At 35.7% G+C, this 25915-nt stretch overlaps 30 non-coding genes across 30 annotated transcripts; 15 read left to right on the plus strand and 15 right to left on the minus strand.

Moving 5' to 3' along the window:
* Positions 1 to 1826: 1826 nt before the first annotated feature.
* Positions 1827 to 1897, plus strand: Trnag-gcc (transfer RNA glycine (anticodon GCC)). The gene has a single exon. It is a non-coding gene; the product is annotated as a tRNA-Gly (tRNA).
* Positions 1898 to 2211: 314 nt separating this feature from the next.
* Trnae-uuc (transfer RNA glutamic acid (anticodon UUC)) lies at positions 2212 to 2283 on the minus strand. The gene has a single exon. It is a non-coding gene; the product is annotated as a tRNA-Glu (tRNA).
* A 625-nt stretch (positions 2284 to 2908) lies between these two features.
* On the plus strand, positions 2909 to 2979 carry Trnag-gcc (transfer RNA glycine (anticodon GCC)). Its single transcript has one exon. It is a non-coding gene; the product is annotated as a tRNA-Gly (tRNA).
* A 314-nt stretch (positions 2980 to 3293) lies between these two features.
* On the minus strand, positions 3294 to 3365 carry Trnae-uuc (transfer RNA glutamic acid (anticodon UUC)). Its single transcript has one exon. It is a non-coding gene; the product is annotated as a tRNA-Glu (tRNA).
* A 625-nt stretch (positions 3366 to 3990) lies between these two features.
* Trnag-gcc (transfer RNA glycine (anticodon GCC)) lies at positions 3991 to 4061 on the plus strand. The gene has a single exon. It is a non-coding gene; the product is annotated as a tRNA-Gly (tRNA).
* Positions 4062 to 4375: 314 nt separating this feature from the next.
* Positions 4376 to 4447, minus strand: Trnae-uuc (transfer RNA glutamic acid (anticodon UUC)). The gene has a single exon. It is a non-coding gene; the product is annotated as a tRNA-Glu (tRNA).
* A 625-nt stretch (positions 4448 to 5072) lies between these two features.
* Positions 5073 to 5143, plus strand: Trnag-gcc (transfer RNA glycine (anticodon GCC)). Its single transcript has one exon. It is a non-coding gene; the product is annotated as a tRNA-Gly (tRNA).
* Positions 5144 to 5476: 333 nt separating this feature from the next.
* Trnae-uuc (transfer RNA glutamic acid (anticodon UUC)) lies at positions 5477 to 5548 on the minus strand. Its single transcript has one exon. It is a non-coding gene; the product is annotated as a tRNA-Glu (tRNA).
* A 625-nt stretch (positions 5549 to 6173) lies between these two features.
* Trnag-gcc (transfer RNA glycine (anticodon GCC)) lies at positions 6174 to 6244 on the plus strand. Its single transcript has one exon. It is a non-coding gene; the product is annotated as a tRNA-Gly (tRNA).
* A 337-nt stretch (positions 6245 to 6581) lies between these two features.
* On the minus strand, positions 6582 to 6653 carry Trnae-uuc (transfer RNA glutamic acid (anticodon UUC)). The gene has a single exon. It is a non-coding gene; the product is annotated as a tRNA-Glu (tRNA).
* Positions 6654 to 7278: 625 nt separating this feature from the next.
* Positions 7279 to 7349, plus strand: Trnag-gcc (transfer RNA glycine (anticodon GCC)). Its single transcript has one exon. It is a non-coding gene; the product is annotated as a tRNA-Gly (tRNA).
* A 333-nt stretch (positions 7350 to 7682) lies between these two features.
* Trnae-uuc (transfer RNA glutamic acid (anticodon UUC)) lies at positions 7683 to 7754 on the minus strand. The gene has a single exon. It is a non-coding gene; the product is annotated as a tRNA-Glu (tRNA).
* A 625-nt stretch (positions 7755 to 8379) lies between these two features.
* Positions 8380 to 8450, plus strand: Trnag-gcc (transfer RNA glycine (anticodon GCC)). The gene has a single exon. It is a non-coding gene; the product is annotated as a tRNA-Gly (tRNA).
* A 333-nt stretch (positions 8451 to 8783) lies between these two features.
* Positions 8784 to 8855, minus strand: Trnae-uuc (transfer RNA glutamic acid (anticodon UUC)). Its single transcript has one exon. It is a non-coding gene; the product is annotated as a tRNA-Glu (tRNA).
* Positions 8856 to 9884: 1029 nt separating this feature from the next.
* Positions 9885 to 9956, minus strand: Trnae-uuc (transfer RNA glutamic acid (anticodon UUC)). The gene has a single exon. It is a non-coding gene; the product is annotated as a tRNA-Glu (tRNA).
* Positions 9957 to 10582: 626 nt separating this feature from the next.
* Trnag-gcc (transfer RNA glycine (anticodon GCC)) lies at positions 10583 to 10653 on the plus strand. Its single transcript has one exon. It is a non-coding gene; the product is annotated as a tRNA-Gly (tRNA).
* Positions 10654 to 10986: 333 nt separating this feature from the next.
* On the minus strand, positions 10987 to 11058 carry Trnae-uuc (transfer RNA glutamic acid (anticodon UUC)). Its single transcript has one exon. It is a non-coding gene; the product is annotated as a tRNA-Glu (tRNA).
* A 625-nt stretch (positions 11059 to 11683) lies between these two features.
* Trnag-gcc (transfer RNA glycine (anticodon GCC)) lies at positions 11684 to 11754 on the plus strand. Its single transcript has one exon. It is a non-coding gene; the product is annotated as a tRNA-Gly (tRNA).
* A 333-nt stretch (positions 11755 to 12087) lies between these two features.
* Positions 12088 to 12159, minus strand: Trnae-uuc (transfer RNA glutamic acid (anticodon UUC)). The gene has a single exon. It is a non-coding gene; the product is annotated as a tRNA-Glu (tRNA).
* Positions 12160 to 12784: 625 nt separating this feature from the next.
* On the plus strand, positions 12785 to 12855 carry Trnag-gcc (transfer RNA glycine (anticodon GCC)). Its single transcript has one exon. It is a non-coding gene; the product is annotated as a tRNA-Gly (tRNA).
* A 6942-nt stretch (positions 12856 to 19797) lies between these two features.
* On the plus strand, positions 19798 to 19868 carry Trnag-gcc (transfer RNA glycine (anticodon GCC)). Its single transcript has one exon. It is a non-coding gene; the product is annotated as a tRNA-Gly (tRNA).
* A 333-nt stretch (positions 19869 to 20201) lies between these two features.
* Positions 20202 to 20273, minus strand: Trnae-uuc (transfer RNA glutamic acid (anticodon UUC)). Its single transcript has one exon. It is a non-coding gene; the product is annotated as a tRNA-Glu (tRNA).
* Positions 20274 to 20898: 625 nt separating this feature from the next.
* Trnag-gcc (transfer RNA glycine (anticodon GCC)) lies at positions 20899 to 20969 on the plus strand. The gene has a single exon. It is a non-coding gene; the product is annotated as a tRNA-Gly (tRNA).
* Positions 20970 to 21302: 333 nt separating this feature from the next.
* On the minus strand, positions 21303 to 21374 carry Trnae-uuc (transfer RNA glutamic acid (anticodon UUC)). Its single transcript has one exon. It is a non-coding gene; the product is annotated as a tRNA-Glu (tRNA).
* Positions 21375 to 21999: 625 nt separating this feature from the next.
* Trnag-gcc (transfer RNA glycine (anticodon GCC)) lies at positions 22000 to 22070 on the plus strand. Its single transcript has one exon. It is a non-coding gene; the product is annotated as a tRNA-Gly (tRNA).
* A 333-nt stretch (positions 22071 to 22403) lies between these two features.
* Trnae-uuc (transfer RNA glutamic acid (anticodon UUC)) lies at positions 22404 to 22475 on the minus strand. Its single transcript has one exon. It is a non-coding gene; the product is annotated as a tRNA-Glu (tRNA).
* Positions 22476 to 23100: 625 nt separating this feature from the next.
* Trnag-gcc (transfer RNA glycine (anticodon GCC)) lies at positions 23101 to 23171 on the plus strand. Its single transcript has one exon. It is a non-coding gene; the product is annotated as a tRNA-Gly (tRNA).
* A 333-nt stretch (positions 23172 to 23504) lies between these two features.
* On the minus strand, positions 23505 to 23576 carry Trnae-uuc (transfer RNA glutamic acid (anticodon UUC)). Its single transcript has one exon. It is a non-coding gene; the product is annotated as a tRNA-Glu (tRNA).
* A 625-nt stretch (positions 23577 to 24201) lies between these two features.
* Trnag-gcc (transfer RNA glycine (anticodon GCC)) lies at positions 24202 to 24272 on the plus strand. Its single transcript has one exon. It is a non-coding gene; the product is annotated as a tRNA-Gly (tRNA).
* Positions 24273 to 24605: 333 nt separating this feature from the next.
* Trnae-uuc (transfer RNA glutamic acid (anticodon UUC)) lies at positions 24606 to 24677 on the minus strand. The gene has a single exon. It is a non-coding gene; the product is annotated as a tRNA-Glu (tRNA).
* Positions 24678 to 25915: the final 1238 nt, after the last annotated feature.

Raw genomic sequence — 25915 nt, forward strand, 5'->3', positions numbered from 1 at the left:
TCTCATTGTTACTTTCGGTATCACTGTCCATCTTTCTCTTTCTGTTTTCCTCCTGGGGGTGGCTTTTTGGTTTATTTTGCACCACATTAACTTCTATCGGAATAGTTGTTTTAGGATCAGTATCGGCAACATCTTCCTCTGACCAAACTTCAGACATATCTGCATCATCATTTTCACCGGTAATGTTAACTATTTCCGGACCATTTTCGTCATTCTGTTTGTTGCAAGTACAACGATCGCTTTTTTCTGTACATGTGTCGCATGTACACACACATGGATGTTTACGGCAGTCCTGACACGGACATACACACGGATCACTTTTACAGAAAGAGCAGGTACATATACATGGGTACTTTTCACATTTGAAACAGGCGCATATACAGTCTTTTTTCCCACAAATGTTACATTTGCACATACAAAAATAGAAATTACATACTTCACAGTTCTTCTTCTTTTTATATGCTGGAGGTTGATCTTTTTTGGTATTTGAGCTACTTCCACACACACAAAACAACGGTAAATTATGGCAATATTCACATCTACTAGCTTTACATTGTCTCTTCGAATGTCCATATTGGCCACACCCGTGACAAACAAAGTACGGACATTGTTTACGCATATGCTCCGGTGACAAACACTCCGAGCAGACCTTTATCTGGTTGTTATGTACAAGCCGAAAATATTTCGTATCTGAGCCGATTTTGAAAGGTATTGTCCATGGCAACGCCAACATACCCTGTGGAAATTTGCATTTCATAAATCTTGTCCCGTCTGCTACCTGCGTTCCAGGTATTGCTCGTCTGTATATAGGAGAAACGATTTTCACCCCTTTTGATACTAATTTACTTCTTATATCATCATCCGAAATAAACGATGGAAGTTGCATTATAGAAACAACAGTTATATCCGAATGTAACATGCTGACTTGATATTCATTATTTGCAATATCAATTCCTTCTTGCACTAGACGGAAAGCAGTCTGCTTACTATCTAATGTTATATCATACGACATGGCATCATTTTTGACAACAGCTAATACCGAATTTAAACCAGTGACTGTTTCAATATCTTCGATTACTATTCTTTCACCAATAACATCTGTATTGATTACTTCAATTCTCACAGTACAATCTCTCTGATACGACTTTGCATCACGAACATAATTTTGCTTTTGATTATATCCATTCCCAGCACCACGGCTACCATTCCGTTGAGAAAAATAAGATTTTTTACTAGTTTGCTCCATTTCGCCGGTCATTCCGGAAAATTACAAACAAGCACAGCCCAAATTTGTAAACAAACACTCGAGTGCTCCTAAACGACCCCCCTTTTCCACACGAATAATCGTCGGATTAGGGGGAACTACAGTTTATAATGACAGTTTCTCTTCTTAATACATCAAAGTTTTGTTAATAAAACATAAATAAATCCTTACTGTTATTATCGAATCATAATATCCTGTTGAAACACAGATTTGTCCACCGGAGCAATTATGACACGTCCATCCTGGGCTGCGCTCAGTTGGGAATCTCCTTTTTACATCTAGATTTCCATTGTGAAGCGGTTTCAATTAACTGATTACTGACGCGAAACCGACGGCATATACACTAAGCATAGCATTTGAATCACGAGATTATGTCGCAGATTGGCAATTGAGTAAGTACCAAATGCACATCGTTTGTCTCTTGTCAGACATGTTTTTCGTGTTTCTACACGTTGTACCGACAATGTTGAATAATAAACATGCCATCTATCATACATACCATGTAACACGTGGTAATCATGTACTGTCCTTATATGATCTAGTTAGACATACTGTGTTATAAGCATCGGTGGTTCAGTGGTAGAATGCTCGCCTGCCACGCGGGCGGCCCGGGTTCGATTCCCGGCCGATGCATTTCTTTTTTCTTATCTTTGTCACTTTCTAAAGTACCAACTGGCAATGTAGAGTGAGGATAGCACAGTTTTATAGTTTCAATACTTAACAATAATGGACAGTTGTTTGAAATTAATTGTGGGGATAGGTTACAACATTCATGATCAATTTCCTTTTACAAATGTAGGAATATCAAATGATGTAACTATTTCCTATCATGTCAGTTGAAAGTCGGAAAAGTCTAAACTAAATACACTTCTCATCTGTAACTTTTTCTTTCCTCATGACATGTTTTACAACAACAGTAATGTGATAAAGATGATCAAAAACTAAAGCTCCGATGCCGGGAATCGAACCCGGGCCGTCTGGGTGAAAACCAGAAATCCTAACCACTAGACCACATCGGACTTACTATAACAAGCTTAATTTAAGCTACATATAAGCAGGTATCGACTATTTGATCACTGTGCTTAAACCATGTTTGTGTCAACATATGATAGGTGTGAGTCTGCATCAAAGTAAATCTTTTCAAAGCTAACCCTGTCTACCTTTCTTACACAAACATATAGCAGTAATGTTCTGAAAGTGTATTTCGTTCGATCTTAAAAAAATAAAGAAATAATGCAATGGTAATGTACATGCAGGTAGTTTGTCGGCAAAATCGCCAACACTAAATACTTTATTACAGTGGCCGTAATTAATGTTCATTTACCGAAATGGATTAGTCAACCACTCCCCCTTTTTACATCTAGATTTCCATTGTGAAGCGGTTTCAATTAACTGATTACTGACGCGAAACCGACGGCATATACACTAAGCATAGCATTTGAATCACGAGATTATGTCGCAGATTGGCAATTGAGTAAGTACCAAATGCACATCGTTTGTCTCTTGTCAGACATGTTTTTCGTGTTTCTACACGTTGTACCGACAATGTTGAATAATAAACATGCCATCTATCATACATACCATGTAACACGTGGTAATCATGTACTGTCCTTATATGATCTAGTTAGACATACTGTGTTATAAGCATCGGTGGTTCAGTGGTAGAATGCTCGCCTGCCACGCGGGCGGCCCGGGTTCGATTCCCGGCCGATGCATTTCTTTTTTCTTATCTTTGTCACTTTCTAAAGTACCAACTGGCAATGTAGAGTGAGGATAGCACAGTTTTATAGTTTCAATACTTAACAATAATGGACAGTTGTTTGAAATTAATTGTGGGGATAGGTTACAACATTCATGATCAATTTCCTTTTACAAATGTAGGAATATCAAATGATGTAACTATTTCCTATCATGTCAGTTGAAAGTCGGAAAAGTCTAAACTAAATACACTTCTCATCTGTAACTTTTTCTTTCCTCATGACATGTATTACAACAACAGTAATGTGATAAAGATGATCAAAAACTAAAGCTCCGATGCCGGGAATCGAACCCGGGCCGTCTGGGTGAAAACCAGAAATCCTAACCACTAGACCACATCGGACTTACTATAACAAGCTTAATTTAAGCTACATATAAGCAGGTATCGACTGTTTGATCACTGTGCTTAAACCATGTTTGTGTCAACATATGATAGGTGTGAGTCTGCATCAAAGTAAATCTTTTCAAAGCTAACCCTGTCTACCTTTCTTACACAAACATATAGCAGTAATGTTCTGAAAGTGTATTTCGTTCGATCTTAAAAAAATATAGAAATAATGCAATGGTAATGTACATGCAGGTAGTTTGTCGGCAAAATCGCCAACACTAAATACTTTATTACAGTGGCCGTAATTAATGTTCATTTACCGAAATGGATTAGTCAACCACTCCCCCTTTTTACATCTAGATTTCCATTGTGAAGCGGTTTCAATTAACTGATTACTGACGCGAAACCGACGGCATATACACTAAGCATAGCATTTGAATCACGAGATTATGTCGCAGATTGGCAATTGAGTAAGTACCAAATGCACATCGTTTGTCTCTTGTCAGACATGTTTTTCGTGTTTCTACACGTTGTACCGACAATGTTGAATAATAAACATGCCATCTATCATACATACCATGTAACACGTGGTAATCATGTACTGTCCTTATATGATCTAGTTAGACATACTGTGTTATAAGCATCGGTGGTTCAGTGGTAGAATGCTCGCCTGCCACGCGGGCGGCCCGGGTTCGATTCCCGGCCGATGCATTTCTTTTTTCTTATCTTTGTCACTTTCTAAAGTACCAACTGGCAATGTAGAGTGAGGATAGCACAGTTTTATAGTTTCAATACTTAACAATAATGGACAGTTGTTTGAAATTAATTGTGGGGATAGGTTACAACATTCATGATCAATTTCCTTTTACAAATGTAGGAATATCAAATGATGTAACTATTTCCTATCATGTCAGTTGAAAGTCGGAAAAGTCTAAACTAAATACACTTCTCATCTGTAACTTTTTCTTTCCTCATGACATGTATTACAACAACAGTAATGTGATAAAGATGATCAAAAACTAAAGCTCCGATGCCGGGAATCGAACCCGGGCCGTCTGGGTGAAAACCAGAAATCCTAACCACTAGACCACATCGGACTTACTATAACAAGCTTAATTTAAGCTACATATAAGCAGGTATCGACTGTTTGATCACTGTGCTTAAACCATGTTTGTGTCAACATATGATAGGTGTGAGTCTGCATCAAAGTAAATCTTTTCAAAGCTAACCCTGTCTACCTTTCTTACACAAACATATAGCAGTAATGTTCTGAAAGTGTATTTCGTTCGATCTTAAAAAAATATAGAAATAATGCAATGGTAATGTACATGCAGGTAGTTTGTCGGCAAAATCGCCAACACTAAATACTTTATTACAGTGGCCGTAATTAATGTTCATTTACCGAAATGGATTAGTCAACCACTCCCCCTTTTTACATCTAGATTTCCATTGTGAAGCGGTTTCAATTAACTGATTACTGACGCGAAACCGACGGCATATACACTAAGCATAGCATTTGAATCACGAGATTATGTCGCAGATTGGCAATTGAGTAAGTACCAAATGCACATCGTTTGTCTCTTGTCAGACATGTTTTTCGTGTTTCTACACGTTGTACCGACAATGTTGAATAATAAACATGCCATCTATCATACATACCATGTAACACGTGGTAATCATGTACTGTCCTTATATGATCTAGTTAGACATACTGTGTTATAAGCATCGGTGGTTCAGTGGTAGAATGCTCGCCTGCCACGCGGGCGGCCCGGGTTCGATTCCCGGCCGATGCATTTCTTTTTTCTTATCTTTGTCACTTTCTAAAGTACCAACTGGCAATGTAGAGTGAGGATAGCACAGTTTTATAGTTTCAATACTTAACAATAATGGACAGTTGTTTGAAATTAATTGTGGGGATAGGTTACAACATTCAAACAACTACTACAGTCTTTTTGAAAATTTCCTTTTACAAATGTAGGAATATCAAATGATGTAACTATTTCCTATCATGTCAGTTGAAAGTCGGAAAAGTCTAAACTAAATACACTTCTCATCTGTAACTTTTTCTTTCCTCATGACATGTATTACAACAACAGTAATGTGATAAAGATGATCAAAAACTAAAGCTCCGATGCCGGGAATCGAACCCGGGCCGTCTGGGTGAAAACCAGAAATCCTAACCACTAGACCACATCGGACTTACTATAACAAGCTTAATTTAAGCTACATATAAGCAGGTATCGACTGTTTGATCACTGTGCTTAAACCATGTTTGTGTCAACATATGATAGGTGTGAGTCTGCATCAAAGTAAATCTTTTCAAAGCTAACCCTGTCTACCTTTCTTACACAAACATATAGCAGTAATGTTCTGAAAGTGTATTTCGTTCGATCTTAAAAAAATAAAGAAATAATGCAATGGTAATGTACATGCAGGTAGTTTGTCGGCAAAATCGCCAACACTAAATACTTTATTACAGTGGCCGTAATTAATGTTCATTTACCGAAATGGATTAGTCAACCACTCCCCCTTTTTACATCTAGATTTCCATTGTGAAGCGGTTTCAATTAACTGATTACTGACGCGAAACCGACGGCATATACACTAAGCATAGCATTTGAATCACGAGATTATATCGCAGATTGGCAATTGAGTAAGTACCAAATGCACATCGTTTGTCTCTTGTCAGACATGTTTTTCGTGTTTCTACACGTTGTACCGACAATGTTGAATAATAAACATGCCATCTATCATACATACCATGTAACACGTGGTAATCATGTACTGTCCTTATATGATCTAGTTAAACATACTGTGTTATAAGCATCGGTGGTTCAGTGGTAGAATGCTCGCCTGCCACGCGGGCGGCCCGGGTTCGATTCCCGGCCGATGCATTTCTTTTTTCTTATCTTTGTCACTTTCTAAAGTACCAACTGGCAATGTAGAGTGAGGATAGCACAGTTTTATAGTTTCAATACTTAACAATAATGGACAGTTGTTTGAAATTAATTGTGGGGATAGGTTACAACATTCAAACAACTACTACAGTCTTTTTGAAAATTTCCTTTTACAAATGTAGGAATATCAAATGATGTAACTATTTCCTATCATGTCAGTTGAAAGTCGGAAAAGTCTAAACTAAATACACTTCTCATCTGTAACTTTTTCTTTCCTCATGACATGAAAATAATACAACAACAGTAATGTGATAAAGATGATCAAAAACTAAAGCTCCGATGCCGGGAATCGAACCCGGGCCGTCTGGGTGAAAACCAGAAATCCTAACCACTAGACCACATCGGACTTACTATAACAAGCTTAATTTAAGCTACATATAAGCAGGTATCGACTGTTTGATCACTGTGCTTAAACCATGTTTGTGTCAACATATGATAGGTGTGAGTCTGCATCAAAGTAAATCTTTTCAAAGCTAACCCTGTCTACCTTTCTTACACAAACATATAGCAGTAATGTTCTGAAAGTGTATTTCGTTCGATCTTAAAAAAATATAGAAATAATGCAATGGTAATGTACATGCAGGTAGTTTGTCGGCAAAATCGCCAACACTAAATACTTTATTACAGTGGCCGTAATTAATGTTCATTTACCGAAATGGATTAGTCAACCACTCCCCCTTTTTACATCTAGATTTCCATTGTGAAGCGGTTTCAATTAACTGATTACTGACGCGAAACCGACGGCATATACACTAAGCATAGCATTTGAATCACGAGATTATGTCGCAGATTGGCAATTGAGTAAGTACCAAATGCACATCGTTTGTCTCTTGTCAGACATGTTTTTCGTGTTTCTACACGTTGTACCGACAATGTTGAATAATAAACATGCCATCTATCATACATACCATGTAACACGTGGTAATCATGTACTGTCCTTATATGATCTAGTTAGACATACTGTGTTATAAGCATCGGTGGTTCAGTGGTAGAATGCTCGCCTGCCACGCGGGCGGCCCGGGTTCGATTCCCGGCCGATGCATTTCTTTTTTCTTATCTTTGTCACTTTCTAAAGTACCAACTGGCAATGTAGAGTGAGGATAGCACAGTTTTATAGTTTCAATACTTAACAATAATGGACAGTTGTTTGAAATTAATTGTGGGGATAGGTTACAACATTCAAACAACTACTACAGTCTTTTTGAAAATTTCCTTTTACAAATGTAGGAATATCAAATGATGTAACTATTTCCTATCATGTCAGTTGAAAGTCGGAAAAGTCTAAACTAAATACACTTCTCATCTGTAACTTTTTCTTTCCTCATGACATGTATTACAACAACAGTAATGTGATAAAGATGATCAAAAACTAAAGCTCCGATGCCGGGAATCGAACCCGGGCCGTCTGGGTGAAAACCAGAAATCCTAACCACTAGACCACATCGGACTTACTATAACAAGCTTAATTTAAGCTACATATAAGCAGGTATCGACTATTTGATCACTGTGCTTAAACCATGTTTGTGTCAACATATGATAGGTGTGAGTCTGCATCAAAGTAAATCTTTTCAAAGCTAACCCTGTCTACCTTTCTTACACAAACATATAGCAGTAATGTTCTGAAAGTGTATTTCGTTCGATCTTAAAAAAATAAAGAAATAATGCAATGGTAATGTACATGCAGGTAGTTTGTCGGCAAAATCGCCAACACTAAATACTTTATTACAGTGGCCGTAATTAATGTTCATTTACCGAAATGGATTAGTCAACCACTCCCCCTTTTTACATCTAGATTTCCATTGTGAAGCGGTTTCAATTAACTGATTACTGACGCGAAACCGACGGCATATACACTAAGCATAGCATTTGAATCACGAGATTATGTCGCAGATTGGCAATTGAGTAAGTACCAAATGCACATCGTTTGTCTCTTGTCAGACATGTTTTTCGTGTTTCTACACGTTGTACCGACAATGTTGAATAATAAACATGCCATCTATCATACATACCATGTAACACGTGGTAATCATGTACTGTCCTTATATGATCTAGTTAGACATACTGTGTTATAAGCATCGGTGGTTCAGTGGTAGAATGCTCGCCTGCCACGCGGGCGGCCCGGGTTCGATTCCCGGCCGATGCATTTCTTTTTTCTTATCTTTGTCACTTTCTAAAGTACCAACTGGCAATGTAGAGTGAGGATAGCACAGTTTTATAGTTTCAATACTTAACAATAATGGACAGTTGTTTGAAATTAATTGTGGGGATAGGTTACAACATTCAAACAACTACTACAGTCTTTTTGAAAATTTCCTTTTACAAATGTAGGAATATCAAATGATGTAACTATTTCCTATCATGTCAGTTGAAAGTCGGAAAAGTCTAAACTAAATACACTTCTCATCTGTAACTTTTTCTTTCCTCATGACATGTATTACAACAACAGTAATGTGATAAAGATGATCAAAAACTAAAGCTCCGATGCCGGGAATCGAACCCGGGCCGTCTGGGTGAAAACCAGAAATCCTAACCACTAGACCACATCGGACTTACTATAACAAGCTTAATTTAAGCTACATATAAGCAGGTATCGACTGTTTGATCACTGTGCTTAAACCATGTTTGTGTCAACATATGATAGGTGTGAGTCTGCATCAAAGTAAATCTTTTCAAAGCTAACCCTGTCTACCTTTCTTACACAAACATATAGCAGTAATGTTCTGAAAGTGTATTTCGTTCGATCTTAAAAAAATATAGAAATAATGCAATGGTAATGTACATGCAGGTAGTTTGTCGGCAAAATCGCCAACACTAAATACTTTATTACAGTGGCCGTTATTAATGTTCATTTACCGAAATGGATTAGTCAACCACTCCCCCTTTTTACATCTAGATTTCCATTGTGAAGCGGTTTCAATTAACTGATTACTGACGCGAAACCGACGGCATATACACTAAGCATAGCATTTGAATCACGAGATTATGTCGCAGATTGGCAATTGAGTAAGTACCAAATGCACATCGTTTGTCTCTTGTCAGACATGTTTTTCGTGTTTCTACACGTTGTACCGACAATGTTGAATAATAAACATGCCATCTATCATACATACCATGTAACACGTGGTAATCATGTACTGTCCTTATATGATCTAGTTAGACATACTGTGTTATAAGCATCAGTGGTTCAGTGGTAGAATGCTCGCCTGCCACGCGGGCGGCCCGGGTTCGATTCCCGGCCGATGCATTTCTTTTTTCTTATCTTTGTCACTTTCTAAAGTACCAACTGGCAATGTAGAGTGAGGATAGCACAGTTTTATAGTTTCAATACTTAACAATAATGGACAGTTGTTTGAAATTAATTGTGGGGATAGGTTACAACATTCAAACAACTACTACAGTCTTTTTGAAAATTTCCTTTTACAAATGTAGGAATATCAAATGATGTAACTATTTCCTATCATGTCAGTTGAAAGTCGGAAAAGTCTAAACTAAATACACTTCTCATCTGTAACTTTTTCTTTCCTCATGACATGTATTACAACAACAGTAATGTGATAAAGATGATCAAAAACTAAAGCTCCGATGCCGGGAATCGAACCCGGGCCGTCTGGGTGAAAACCAGAAATCCTAACCACTAGACCACATCGGACTTACTATAACAAGCTTAATTTAAGCTACATATAAGCAGGTATCGACTGTTTGATCACTGTGCTTAAACCATGTTTGTGTCAACATATGATAGGTGTGAGTCTGCATCAAAGTAAATCTTTTCAAAGCTTACCCTGTCTACCTTTCTTACACAAACATATAGCAGTAATGTTCTGAAAGTGTATTTCGTTCGATCTTAAAAAAAATAAAGAAATAATGCAATGGTAATGTACATGCAGGTAGTTTGTCGGCAAAATCGCCAACACTAAATACTTTATTACAGTGGCCGTAATTAATGTTCATTTACCGAAATGGATTAGTCAACCACTCCCCCTTTTTACATCTAGATTTCCATTGTGAAGCGGTTTCAATTAACTGATTACTGACGCGAAACCGACGGCATATACACTAAGCATAGCATTTGAATCACGAGATTATGTCGCAGATTGGCAATTGAGTAAGTACCAAATGCACATCGTTTGTCTCTTGTCAGACATGTTTTTCGTGTTTCTACACGTTGTACCGACAATGTTGAATAATAAACATGCCATCTATCATACATACCATGTAACACGTGGTAATCATGTACTGTCCTTATATGATCTAGTTAGACATACTGTGTTATAAGCATCGGTGGTTCAGTGGTAGAATGCTCGCCTGCCACGCGGGCGGCCCGGGTTCGATTCCCGGCCGATGCATTTCTTTTTTCTTATCTTTGTCACTTTCTAAAGTACCAACTGGCAATGTAGAGTGAGGATAGCACAGTTTTATAGTTTCAATACTTAACAATAATGGACAGTTGTTTGAAATTAATTGTGGGGATAGGTTACAACATTCAAACAACTACTACAGTCTTTTTGAAAATTTCCTTTTACAAATGTAGGAATATCAAATGATGTAACTATTTCCTATCATGTCAGTTGAAAGTCAGAAAAGTCTAAACTAAATACACTTCTCATCTGTAACTTTTTCTTTCCTCATGACATGTATTACAACAACAGTAATGTGATAAAGATGATCAAAAACTAAAGCTCCGATGCCGGGAATCGAACCCGGGCCGTCTGGGTGAAAACCAGAAATCCTAACCACTAGACCACATCGGACTTACTATAACAAGCTTAATTTAAGCTACATATAAGCAGGTATCGACTGTTTGATCACTGTGCTTAAACCATGTTTGTGTCAACATATGATAGGTGTGAGTCTGCATCAAAGTAAATCTTTTCAATGCTAACCCTGTCTACCTTTCTTACACAAACATATAGCAGTAATGTTCTGAAAGTGTATTTCGTTCGATCTTAAAAAAATAAAGAAATAATGCAATGGTAATGTACATGCAGGTAGTTTGTCGGCAAAATCGCCAACACTAAATACTTTATTACAGTGGCCGTAATTAATGTTCATTTACCGAAATGGATTAGTCAACCACTCCCCCTTTTTACATCTAGATTTCCATTGTGAAGCGGTTTCAATTAACTGATTACTGACGCGAAACCGACGGCATATACACTAAGCATAGCATTTGAATCACGAGATTATGTCGCAGATTGGCAATTGAGTAAGTACCAAATGCACATCGTTTGTCTCTTGTCAGACATGTTTTTCGTGTTTCTACACGTTGTACCGACAATGTTGAATAATAAACATGCCATCTATCATACATACCATGTAACACGTGGTAATCATGTACTGTCCTTATATGATCTAGTTAGACATACTGTGTTATAAGCATCGGTGGTTCAGTGGTAGAATGCTCGCCTGCCACGCGGGCGGCCCGGGTTCGATTCCCGGCCGATGCATTTCTTTTTTCTTATCTTTGTCACTTTCTAAAGTACCAACTGGCAATGTAGAGTGAGGATAGCACAGTTTTATAGTTTCAATACTTAACAATAATGGACAGTTGTTTGAAATTAATTGTGGGGATAGGTTACAACATTCAAACAACTACTACAGTCTTTTTGAAAATTTCCTTTTACAAATGTAGGAATATCAAATGATGTAACTATTTCCTATCATGTCAGTTGAAAGTCGGAAAAGTCTAAACTAAATACACTTCTCATCTGTAACTTTTTCTTTCCTCATGACATGTATTACAACAACAGTAATGTGATAAAGATGATCAAAAACTAAAGCTCCGATGCCGGGAATCGAACCCGGGCCGTCTGGGTGAAAACCAGAAATCCTAACCACTAGACCACATCGGACTTACTATAACAAGCTTAATTTAAGCTACATATAAGCAGGTATCGACTGTTTGATCACTGTGCTTAAACCATGTTTGTGTCAACATATGATAGGTGTGAGTCTGCATCAAAGTAAATCTTTTCAAAGCTAACCCTGTCTACCTTTCTTACACAAACATATAGCAGTAATGTTCTGAAAGTGTATTTCGTTCGATCTTAAAAAAATAAAGAAATAATGCAATGGTAATGTACATGCAGGTAGTTTGTCGGCAAAATCGCCAACACTAAATACTTTATTACAGTGGCCGTAATTAATGTTCATTTACCGAAATGGATTAGTCAACCACTCCCCCTTTTTACATCTAGATTTCCATTGTGAAGCGGTTTCAATTAACTGATTACTGACGCGAAACCGACGGCATATACACTAAGCATAGCATTTGAATCACGAGATTATGTCGCAGATTGGCAATTGAGTAAGTACCAAATGCACATCGTTTGTCTCTTGTCAGACATGTTTTTCGTGTTTCTACACGTTGTACCGACAATGTTGAATAATAAACATGCCATCTATCATACATACCATGTAACACGTGGTAATCATGTACTGTCCTTATATGATCTAGTTAGACATACTGTGTTATAAGCATCGGTGGTTCAGTGGTAGAATGCTCGCCTGCCACGCGGGCGGCCCGGGTTCGATTCCCGGCCGATGCATTTCTTTTTTCTTATCTTTGTCACTTTCTAAAGTACCAACTGGCAATGTAGAGTGAGGATAGCACAGTTTTATAGTTTCAATACTTAACAATAATGGACAGTTGTTTGAAATTAATTGTGGGGATAGGTTACAACATTCAAACAACTACTACAGTCTTTTTGAAAATTTCCTTTTACAAATGTAGGAATATCAAATGATGTAACTATTTCCTATCATGTCAGTTGAAAGTCGGAAAAGTCTAAACTAAATACACTTCTCATCTGTAACTTTTTCTTTCCTCATGACATGTATTACAACAACAGTAATGTGATAAAGATGATCAAAAACTAAAGCTCCGATGCCGGGAATCGAACCCGGGCCGTCTGGGTGAAAACCAGAAATCCTTTTTTTTTTCTCTTGATAAAATTTTATTCAGATAATACATATAAAAAGAATAATCAGGCTATACTCCTGAAAATTCACATTATCACAATATAAGCTTGTAAGATTACAACTTCAATCATATGTAATATATTCACAATTAACATCACATGATAATTATCACACTAGAAATCAATTTGAATTTGATTGTCTCTAATAATTAATACTGGATTATTTTCATTATAATACTTTTCAAATAATTGTAGCGCATTGTTGCGTTTATAATGTTCATAAGCATAGTTCACATTTTTAACAAGAGTAGACTTAAAGTATTGTTCTATGTCTATAATCTTATTTTCTAACATTGCAATATTTCGTCTTTTTACAATACAAAATCTTCTTATTGCTAATACACTATTTACAAAATAGTAATTAATATATTTATTTTGTTTTGTCAAACCAAACATACACATGAACTCAAAACTAAGGTCATTTATATAACTGCCCGAACTCTTATACAAAATATTGTGTAAAAAATTCTTTACAAAATCATTGAAGCGAGTTAACATCGTACACTCTAAAATCAGGTGATTTAAATTCTCAGGTAGAGTTGAGCAAATAGGACAAAGTGAGTCCTTTGTAATACGGCATTTAAATAGCCTTTCTTTTGTAAATATAATACGGTGAAAAACTTTAAATGCCACCTCGCGACAATCGCTTTGTAAAAAAGAAAAATTCATGATTTTCTGGATCTTTCTTAGGTCAAAATCTGCGTACATCAAACGCCATCGTGATACAGATTTAGGTTCTCTAGAAAGCTTTGATACAAGCATTCGATAATAAAAATTCGTCGTGGATGGAAGTGAACAAATTTGGACGCCATCTTTAATCATGGGTTTTAACATAGGAGTTTTACTAACATGCACATTTGCTTCAACTAGCACTTTATACTCATCAGGTATTGTTTCTAACACATTTCTAACTGCATGTAACATTTTATTTTCCGAAACTTCCGGAAATTTTTCTAATACAATCTCTTGAATATAACTTTCTTTCAAGAAACCTGGTTTACATTCATATGCGATATCTTTTATTTTACATACACCTGCTTCAATAAATGTCTTAAGATATAACATTTTATTACCATTTGTAATATTTGGATTTAGAAAAAGCGGAATATCAAAAACATTTTCTGAATTAACTTCAATATCTACATTTTCACAAATACTTTGCCATGACAAAATCAGACTTTGATAAAATTCTGGTAATGCATCTATTTTTCTATTTCGGAGATCACAGAATAAAATTTCAATTCCAAGATTCATATTTTCAAACTTAGAAAAAAAATAAAGACAAGTTTGTTTCCATATAGCACAATAGTTTTCATCCAACAGTCTACTCAAATATTTTAATCTAAAAGCATACATTTTCTGCATAATATCAGGAAAATTCAATCCTCCGTCAACTACTTTATTGATAATAACCTCATATGCTACAAGAGGAGGTTTATTATTCCATAAAAATTCTAAACATTTCTTTTTTATAAGTATGCAATACTTTTCAGGTATATTTACAACCATTAATGTATACCACAGTTTACTCATAAGTAAGGCACTAATAACACTTACTCTTCCATGAAGAGTTAAATGCCTCATTTTCCAAAAATTCAGGAGTTTTGTAATTGATTGTACTTTACCTTCCCAATTCAATTTTTCACATAATGTTTTATTTTTTCCCACCCATATTCCTAATAACTGTAAGACTTCATCACATTCTTTTATTTTCCAAATTTTTAAATCATTTGAACAAATTTTCCCTTTTCCAAGTGCTAAAACTTCTGATTTTTCTTTATTCAATTTTGCACCCGATGCTTTTTCGTACAATTCTAGTACCCTAAATGTTTCACTAACTGAATTTTTGTCCACTAAGGTCAAAGTTGTATCGTCAGCATGTACAAAAACCTTTTCTTCAACATTTGTATTTGGTATTACAACACCTCTTATCTCACAATTTTTCTTAATAGCAATACTCAATGGTTCTGCTAACAAAACATATAACAGAGCCGAAATGGGACATCCCTGTTTGACAGAGTTTTTCAATCTAAAGTATGGAGTCAAAAATCCATTACATTTAACTGAACTAAAAATGTTGGTGTAAAATATTTTTATCCATTTTTTGAATTTATTACCAAATCCAAATTTATCCAAAACTGCAAAAAGATACTCGTGTCCAGCTCTGTCAAATGCTTTTTCTTGATCTAATTTTAATAAATAACATTCTATATCATCCATTTCTACTAAATCCATAAAATCCCTAACACTAACAACTGTATCAGATATATCTTTTCCTAGAATACAACAGCTTTGATTTGGTGAAATAACTTTTGGTAGTACATACTTAAATCTATTTGCCATTACTCTGGCAAGTATTTTGTAGTCAACATTCAACAAGCTAATTGGCCTAAAGTTTTTCAAATCTGATTGATCACCTTTGTTTTTAAAAATTATATTTATATTCCCATATCTCATAGATCTAGATAATTCTTCATTTTCCTCAATACTTTGATAAATATAGAGTAATACATGCTTTAATTCATTGAAAAAATACAAATAAAATTCTGCAGTTATACCATCTGGTCCAGGTGTTTTCCCTTTTTTCATACCTTTTAAGGATTTTTCAATTTCATCAATACTAATTTCATCATCACACATTTCTACATCTTCATCATCAATTTTTACATTAACATTATTCAATAATTCATTAACTGAATGCATATCAATACTAACACAAGAAAACAAATGTTTATAATAATCATGTATAACATCAAGTAAATCATTTGTTTCTGTAACAATTTTCCCATCACAATCTTTTATTTCACTTATCACATTCTTATTCTGTCGATACTTTTCTAATTTCAAAAAATATGCAGTATTTCTATCACTTTCTAAAGCCCACTGTGACTTTGATCTTAAAATTGCACCTTGACATTTGTATGTTTCAATATCTTCTAATTGCGTTTGCAATTCTAAAAATTGTTCACTGTTTATCTGAATACCATTTGCAGATTTTACTGATAATTCTTGAATTTTATTCTGCAATTTATAATATTCCCTGTTTAAATCTTTTTGCTTTTCTTTGCCATAAATTTGGCTTAATCTTTTAATTGTAAATTTTAAATTATCCCACCAAATTAAGGGATTTGACACATAAAAATCTGACCCAATTTCATTTGCAAATAATCTCTTCATTTTATCAATAAATAACTCATCTTGTAAAAATGAATTATTAAAAACCCACACACCTGGACCTCTTTCTACATTACAAAAATCTATCTTCATGCTGACGATACTATGATCACTAAAACTAGTATCCTTATAATGAATATTCTTAATACATGATTTTAAATCTAATGACACTAGAAAATAGTCTATTCTGCTTTGGGTTAAAAACCCTTGTACAACCTGTTTTCTAGAAAAAACTTTTGTATTAACATTTCTATTTCTCCAAATATCATATAAATCTTTTTCTTGCATAAAATTACATAAGGATTTTACAGCCTTATCATTACAATGCATGGTTTTACCACTCTTATCCAAACTTGATAATGTAGTATTAAAATCTCCAGCAACTAATACATATTTTCCTTTACTAATTTTTTGTTTACACTTTAAGAAAAACTCATATCTTTCATTTACATTATTTGGTGCATATATATTATAAATGTCAATTAATTTATCATTAATTGTCCCTTTTATATGAATAAATCTTCCATTATCATTTTCCACTTCTAAAAAAATGTTTTTTAATTTCTTACTAACAAGAATAGCAACACCTTGACGGTTATTACCACTATTACTATAAAAAATATCTCCATCCCAAATAGTTTTATCTCTTTTAATTCTTTCTACAAACAAATCATTCCAAAATGTTTCTTGTAAACATATAATATCATAAAATCTTTCATTACACAATGAAAAAATACAATTCATCTTATTGCTATCACAAAGTCCGTTACAATTAAGACTTATAACATTACATATAGCCATTACTATATAAAATATATTGAATATTATATAATATTTACAATCCATTTTTATTTGTTTCTATTTTTTTTTTTGATGTGCCAACATAGCAGCCTTTACATTAACCTTAACTTTCAATGACTTTCGTCTTGCATTTTTTTTTAAAATATTTTTGCATTTGTCTTCTACACTAGCCCACTCACTTTCTTCATCAGTCAATGGGTCAGTGTCCATACTTATTTCATCTAATTCACCAAATACACCATCATCTCCTCCCTGGCTGCATTTTTGTTCCAGAGAGGGGATGTTACTAATTTTCTCATCATTAACATTTGTTTCACATGAAACATTTTCATTCATAATTTCATTTGTACTTAACAATACATTACATTTATTAATATTGCTACTAACAGTTACATTATGTCCTTCTGAAATCTGCTCACTGTCTTTAATCGTCATCTCGGTCGCGATCTTTGTCTTTACACCATTGTCGGTCGCGATCTTTGTCTGCTCACTATTGTCAGTCGCGATCTTTGTCTTTTCACCATTTTCGGACGCGTTATCAACGGTATCTGTTACATCATCTACCATGGCTTCATCAGCGTCTGTATATTCATCATCATCATCTTCATCTCCATTACCAATACCATCACCAATTGTTCCATCTCCATTACCATTACCATTTCCTTTAACGTCATCTTCATTCCAATCCTCACCATTAGCTTCTATATCATCACACATGATATCACTTGTGTGTACATCTGCAACAACTTTTACCACCTTTGACTTTTTCACATCATCACTGGTTCCCTGTTCCGAACTTATGACTGAGGGACCAACATCTGACGTATTCCCACTAATCAAGTCATTTTCACTTTCTTTTAATTCTGTATTGTTTTCTTCACTACTGGTGATAATTTCTTGATATTTTCTTTTGTTGTCAGAAACTCTGCCCCAAGGTGTTTTTCTTTTTCCTTCGGGTATATGACCAAATCCTTCTCCGAAATAACGCTTTCTCGTTAAACAATCGCAATCACTGTATGGCCTTAGGCAACTCTTACATTTATTCTCTAAACAGTTTTTACTAATATGTCCTTGTTGACCACATTTAAAACATTTAAATTCTGGACAATCTTTGTATAAATGTTCAGCACTATAACAACCCGAACAAACTTTGACCTGGTCATTATGAATAACCCTATAATATGCTGTTTCCTTCCCGCTAACTGTAAATTTCATAGAATACGGTATTGAGGCAAGTGTAGGTGGTAATTTTACTTTAAAAACCCTAGTACCATCATATACATTCGATCTACTGCTCATTTTTCTTTTCCTAATGTCAGTTACTATTTCAACACCCATTCTATCAAATCTATCAATTATTTCTTCATCTGTTACGTACATGCTCATATTGAAAATTGACACAATTCTAAATACTGATACTAGTTCATTTACACTAATGGATTTACCTTGTATAAATAAACCGTCTCCTGATATTTCTCCTACATTTCTCCTTTCCCGCATTACTACTTCATAATTGTTATCATTCTTGGGAACACACGCTAACACGGATCCTACACCACATTTCTTTTCAATTTCATCTATCACTAATTCTGGGGTAATCACTTTAGTACTGCCAACATTCACACGAACAGTTTGTTCCTTTGAATAATTGTCATCCAAAGGGTACGTTTTGTCACCCATCCTGGGTGACAAAACAAAGTCTTTTTCAACAAAAAAGTTGAAAAAATCAAACGATATTAAGGTATATTATCACATTCTGACACAAAATATACAAATTCACATATACGATGACTTGGAAAAACACAGTTTTTGAATTAGATTGACTCTCTCGATATAAACACCTGTTTACTCTTCCATAGGTCAACCGGAAGTCTAAAAACCAGAAATCCTAACCACTAGACCACATCGGACTTACTATAACAAGCTTAATTTAAGCTACATATAAGCAGGTATCGACTGTTTGATCACTGTGCTTAAACCATGTTTGTGTCAACATATGATAGGTGTGAGTCTGCATCAAAGTAAATCTTTTCAAAGCTAACCCTGTCTACCTTTCTTACACAAACATATAGCAGTAATGTTCTGAAAGTGTATTTCGTTCGATCTTAAAAAAATAAAGAAATAATGCAATGGTAATGTACATGCAGGTAGTTTGTCGGCAAAATCGCCAACACTAAATACTTTATTACAGTGGCCGTAATTAATGTTCATTTACCGAAATGGATTAGTCAACCACTCCCCCTTTTTACATCTAGATTTCCATTGTGAAGCGGTTTCAATTAACTGATTACTGACGCGAAACCGACGGCATATACACTAAGCATAGCATTTGAATCACGAGATTATGTCGCAGATTGGCAATTGAGTAAGTACCAAATGCACATCGTTTGTCTCTTGTCAGACATGTTTTTCGTGTTTCTACACGTTGTACCGACAATGTTGAATAATAAACATGCCATATATCATACATACCATGTAACACGTGGTAATCATGTACTGTCCTTATATGATCTAGTTAGACATACTGTGTTATAAGCATCGGTGGTTCAGTGGTAGAATGCTCGCCTGCCACGCGGGCGGCCCGGGTTCGATTCCCGGCCGATGCATTTCTTTTTTCTTATCTTTGTCACTTTCTAAAGTACCAACTGGCAATGTAGAGTGAGGATAGCACAGTTTTATAGTTTCAATACTTAACAATAATGGACAGTTGTTTGAAATTAATTGTGGGGATAGGTTACAACATTCAAACAACTACTACAGTCTTTTTGAAAATTTCCTTTTACAAATGTAGGAATATCAAATGATGTAACTATTTCCTATCATGTCAGTTGAAAGTCGGAAAAGTCTAAACTAAATACACTTCTCATCTGTAACTTTTTCTTTCCTCATGACATGTATTACAACAACAGTAATGTGATAAAGATGATCAAAAACTAAAGCTCCGATGCCGGGAATCGAACCCGGGCCGTCTGGGTGAAAACCAGAAATCCTAACCACTAGACCACATCGGACTTACTATAACAAGCTTAATTTAAGCTACATATAAGCAGGTATCGACTGTTTGATCACTGTGCTTAAACCATGTTTGTGTCAACATATGATAGGTGTGAGTCTGCATCAAAGTAAATCTTTTCAAAGCTAACCCTGTCTACCTTTCTTACACAAACATATAGCAGTAATGTTCTGAAAGTGTATTTCGTTCGATCTTAAAAAAATAAAGAAATAATGCAATGGTAATGTACATGCAGGTAGTTTGTCGGCAAAATCGCCAACACTAAATACTTTATTACAGTGGCCGTAATTAATGTTCATTTACCGAAATGGATTAGTCAACCACTCCCCCTTTTTACATCTAGATTTCCATTGTGAAGCGGTTTCAATTAACTGATTACTGACGCGAAACCGACGGCATATACACTAAGCATAGCATTTGAATCACGAGATTATGTCGCAGATTGGCAATTGAGTAAGTACCAAATGCACATCGTTTGTCTCTTGTCAGACATGTTTTTCGTGTTTCTACACGTTGTACCGACAATGTTGAATAATAAACATGCCATCTATCATACATACCATGTAACACGTGGTAATCATGTACTGTCCTTATATGATCTAGTTAGACATACTGTGTTATAAGCATCGGTGGTTCAGTGGTAGAATGCTCGCCTGCCACGCGGGCGGCCCGGGTTCGATTCCCGGCCGATGCATTTCTTTTTTCTTATCTTTGTCACTTTCTAAAGTACCAACTGGCAATGTAGAGTGAGGATAGCACAGTTTTATAGTTTCAATACTTAACAATAATGGACAGTTGTTTGAAATTAATTGTGGGGATAGGTTACAACATTCAAACAACTACTACAGTCTTTTTGAAAATTTCCTTTTACAAATGTAGGAATATCAAATGATGTAACTATTTCCTATCATGTCAGTTGAAAGTCGGAAAAGTCTAAACTAAATACACTTCTCATCTGTAACTTTTTCTTTCCTCATGACATGTATTACAACAACAGTAATGTGATAAAGATGATCAAAAACTAAAGCTCCGATGCCGGGAATCGAACCCGGGCCGTCTGGGTGAAAACCAGAAATCCTAACCACTAGACCACATCGGACTTACTATAACAAGCTTAATTTAAGCTACATATAAGCAGGTATCGACTGTTTGATCACTGTGCTTAAACCATGTTTGTGTCAACATATGATAGGTGTGAGTCTGCATCAAAGTAAATCTTTTCAAAGCTAACCCTGTCTACCTTTCTTACACAAACATATAGCAGTAATGTTCTGAAAGTGTATTTCGTTCGATCTTAAAAAAATATAGAAATAATGCAATGGTAATGTACATGCAGGTAGTTTGTCGGCAAAATCGCCAACACTAAATACTTTATTACAGTGGCCGTAATTAATGTTCATTTACCGAAATGGATTAGTCAACCACTCCCCCTTTTTACATCTAGATTTCCATTGTGAAGCGGTTTCAATTAACTGATTACTGACGCGAAACCGACGGCATATACACTAAGCATAGCATTTGAATCACGAGATTATGTCGCAGATTGGCAATTGAGTAAGTACCAAATGCACATCGTTTGTCTCTTGTCAGACATGTTTTTCGTGTTTCTACACGTTGTACCGACAATGTTGAATAATAAACATGCCATCTATCATACATACCATGTAACACGTGGTAATCATGTACTGTCCTTATATGATCTAGTTAGACATACTGTGTTATAAGCATCGGTGGTTCAGTGGTAGAATGCTCGCCTGCCACGCGGGCGGCCCGGGTTCGATTCCCGGCCGATGCATTTCTTTTTTCTTATCTTTGTCACTTTCTAAAGTACCAACTGGCAATGTAGAGTGAGGATAGCACAGTTTTATAGTTTCAATACTTAACAATAATGGACAGTTGTTTGAAATTAATTGTGGGGATAGGTTACAACATTCAAACAACTACTACAGTCTTTTTGAAAATTTCCTTTTACAAATGTAGGAATATCAAATGATGTAACTATTTCCTATCATGTCAGTTGAAAGTCGGAAAAGTCTAAACTAAATACACTTCTCATCTGTAACTTTTTCTTTCCTCATGACATGTATTACAACAACAGTAATGTGATAAAGATGATCAAAAACTAAAGCTCCGATGCCGGGAATCGAACCCGGGCCGTCTGGGTGAAAACCAGAAATCCTAACCACTAGACCACATCGGACTTACTATAACAAGCTTAATTTAAGCTACATATAAGCAGGTATCGACTGTTTGATCACTGTGCTTAAACCATGTTTGTGTCAACATATGATAGGTGTGAGTCTGCATCAAAGTAAATCTTTTCAAAGCTAACCCTGTCTACCTTTCTTACACAAACATATAGCAGTAATGTTCTGAAAGTGTATTTCGTTCGATCTTAAAAAAATAAAGAAATAATGCAATGGTAATGTACATGCAGGTAGTTTGTCGGCAAAATCGCCAACACTAAATACTTTATTACAGTGGCCGTAATTAATGTTCATTTACCGAAATGGATTAGTCAACCACTCCCCCTTTTTACATCTAGATTTCCATTGTGAAGCGGTTTCAATTAACTGATTACTGACGCGAAACCGACGGCATATACACTAAGCATAGCATTTGAATCACGAGATTATGTCGCAGATTGGCAATTGAGTAAGTACCAAATGCACATCGTTTGTCTCTTGTCAGACATGTTTTTCGTGTTTCTACACGTTGTACCGACAATGTTGAATAATAAACATGCCATCTATCATACATACCATGTAACACGTGGTAATCATGTACTGTCCTTATATGATCTAGTTAGACATACTGTGTTATAAGCATCGGTGGTTCAGTGGTAGAATGCTCGCCTGCCACGCGGGCGGCCCGGGTTCGATTCCCGGCCGATGCATTTCTTTTTTCTTATCTTTGTCACTTTCTAAAGTACCAACTGGCAATGTAGAGTGAGGATAGCACAGTTTTATAGTTTCAATACTTAACAATAATGGACAGTTGTTTGAAATTAATTGTGGGGATAGGTTACAACATTCAAACAACTACTACAGTCTTTTTGAAAATTTCCTTTTACAAATGTAGGAATATCAAATGATGTAACTATTTCCTATCATGTCAGTTGAAAGTCGGAAAAGTCTAAACTAAATACACTTCTCATCTGTAACTTTTTCTTTCCTCATGACATGTATTACAACAACAGTAATGTGATAAAGATGATCAAAAACTAAAGCTCCGATGCCGGGAATCGAACCCGGGCCGTCTGGGTGAAAACCAGAAATCCTAACCACTAGACCACATCGGACTTACTATAACAAGCTTAATTTAAGCTACATATAAGCAGGTATCGACTGTTTGATCACTGTGCTTAAACCATGTTTGTGTCAACATATGATAGGTGTGAGTCTGCATCAAAGTAAATCTTTTCAAAGCTAACCCTGTCTACCTTTCTTACACAAACATATAGCAGTAATGTTCTGAAAGTGTATTTCGTTCGATCTTAAAAAAATAAAGAAATAATGCAATGGTAATGTACATGCAGGTAGTTTGTCGGCAAAATCGCCAACACTAAATACTTTATTACAGTGGCCGTAATTAATGTTCATTTACCGAAATGGATTAGTCAACCACTCCCCCTTTTTACATCTAGATTTCCATTGTGAAGCGGTTTCAATTAACTGATTACTGACGCGAAACCGACGGCATATACACTAAGCATAGCATTTGAATCACGAGATTATGTCGCAGATTGGCAATTGAGTAAGTACCAAATGCACATCGTTTGTCTCTTGTCAGACATGTTTTTCGTGTTTCTACACGTTGTACCGACAATGTTGAATAATAAACATGCCATCTATCATACATACCATGTAACACGTGGTAATCATGTACTGTCCTTATATGATCTAGTTAGACATACTGTGTTATAAGCATCGGTGGTTCAGTGGTAGAATGCTCGCCTGCCACGCGGGCGGCCCGGGTTCGATTCCCGGCCGATGCATTTCTTTTTTCTTATCTTTGTCACTTTCTAAAGTACCAACTGGCAATGTAGAGTGAGGATAGCACAGTTTTATAGTTTCAATACTTAACAATAATGGACAGTTGTTTGAAATTAATTGTGGGGATAGGTTACAACATTCAAACAACTACTACAGTCTTTTTGAAAATTTCCTTTTACAAATGTAGGAATATCAAATGATGTAACTATTTCCTATCATGTCAGTTGAAAGTCGGAAAAGTCTAAACTAAATACACTTCTCATCTGTAACTTTTTCTTTCCTCATGACATGTATTACAACAACAGTAATGTGATAAAGATGATCAAAAACTAAAGCTCCGATGCCGGGAATCGAACCCGGGCCGTCTGGGTGAAAACCAGAAATCCTAACCACTAGACCACATCGGACTTACTATAACAAGCTTAATTTAAGCTACATATAAGCAGGTATCGACTGTTTGATCACTGTGCTTAAACCATGTTTGTGTCAACATATGATAGGTGTGAGTCTGCATCAAAGTAAATCTTTTCAAAGCTAACCCTGTCTACCTTTCTTACACAAACATATAGCAGTAATGTTCTGAAAGTGTATTTCGTTCGATCTTAAAAAAATAAAGAAATAATGCAATGGTAATGTACATGCAGGTAGTTTGTCGGCAAAATCGCCAACACTAAATACTTTATTACAGTGGCCGTAATTAATGTTCATTTACCGAAATGGATTAGTCAACCACTCCCCCTTTTTACATCTACTGATTACTGACGCGAAACCGACGGCATATACACTAAGCATAGCATTTGAATCACGAGATTATGTCGCAGATTGGCAATTGAGTAAGTACCAAATGCACATCGTTTGTCTCTTGTCAGACATGTTTTTCGTGTTTCTACACGTTGTACCGACAATGTTGAATAATAAACATGCCATCTATCATACATACCATGTAACACGTGGTAATCATGTACTGTCCTTATATGATCTAGTTAGACATACTGTGTTATAAGCATCGGTGGTTCAGTGGTAGAATGCTCGCCTGCCACGCGGGCGGCCAGGGTTCGATTCCCGGCCGATGCATTTCTTTTTTCTTATCTTTGTCACTTTCTAAAGTACCAACTGGCAATGTAGAGTGAGGATAGCACAGTTTTATAGTTTCAATACTTAACAATAATGGACAGTTGTTTGAAATTAATTGTGGGGATAGGTTACAACATTCAAACAACTACTACAGTCTTTTTGAAAATTTCCTTTTACAAATGTAGGAATATCAAATGATGTAACTATTTCCTATCATGTCAGTTGAAAGTCAGAAAAGTCTAAACTAAATACACTTCTCATCTGTAACCTTTTCTTTCCTCATGACATGTATTACAACAACAGTAATGTGATAAAGATGATCAAAAACTAAAGCTCCGATGCCGGGAATCGAACCCGGGCCGTGTGGGTGAAAACCAGAAATCCTAACCACTAGACCACATCGGACTTACTATAACAAGCTTAATTTAAGCTACATATAAGCAGGTATCGACTGTTTGATCACTGTGCTTAAACCATGTTTGTGTCAACATATGATAGGTGTGAGTCTGCATCAAAGTAAATCTTTTCAAAGCTTACCCTGTCTACCTTTCTTACACAAACATATAGCAGT

This window comes from Mytilus trossulus, chromosome 5 (genome assembly GCF_036588685.1).
Source record: "Mytilus trossulus isolate FHL-02 chromosome 5, PNRI_Mtr1.1.1.hap1, whole genome shotgun sequence".
Lineage (NCBI taxonomy): Eukaryota > Metazoa > Mollusca > Bivalvia > Mytilida > Mytilidae > Mytilus > Mytilus trossulus.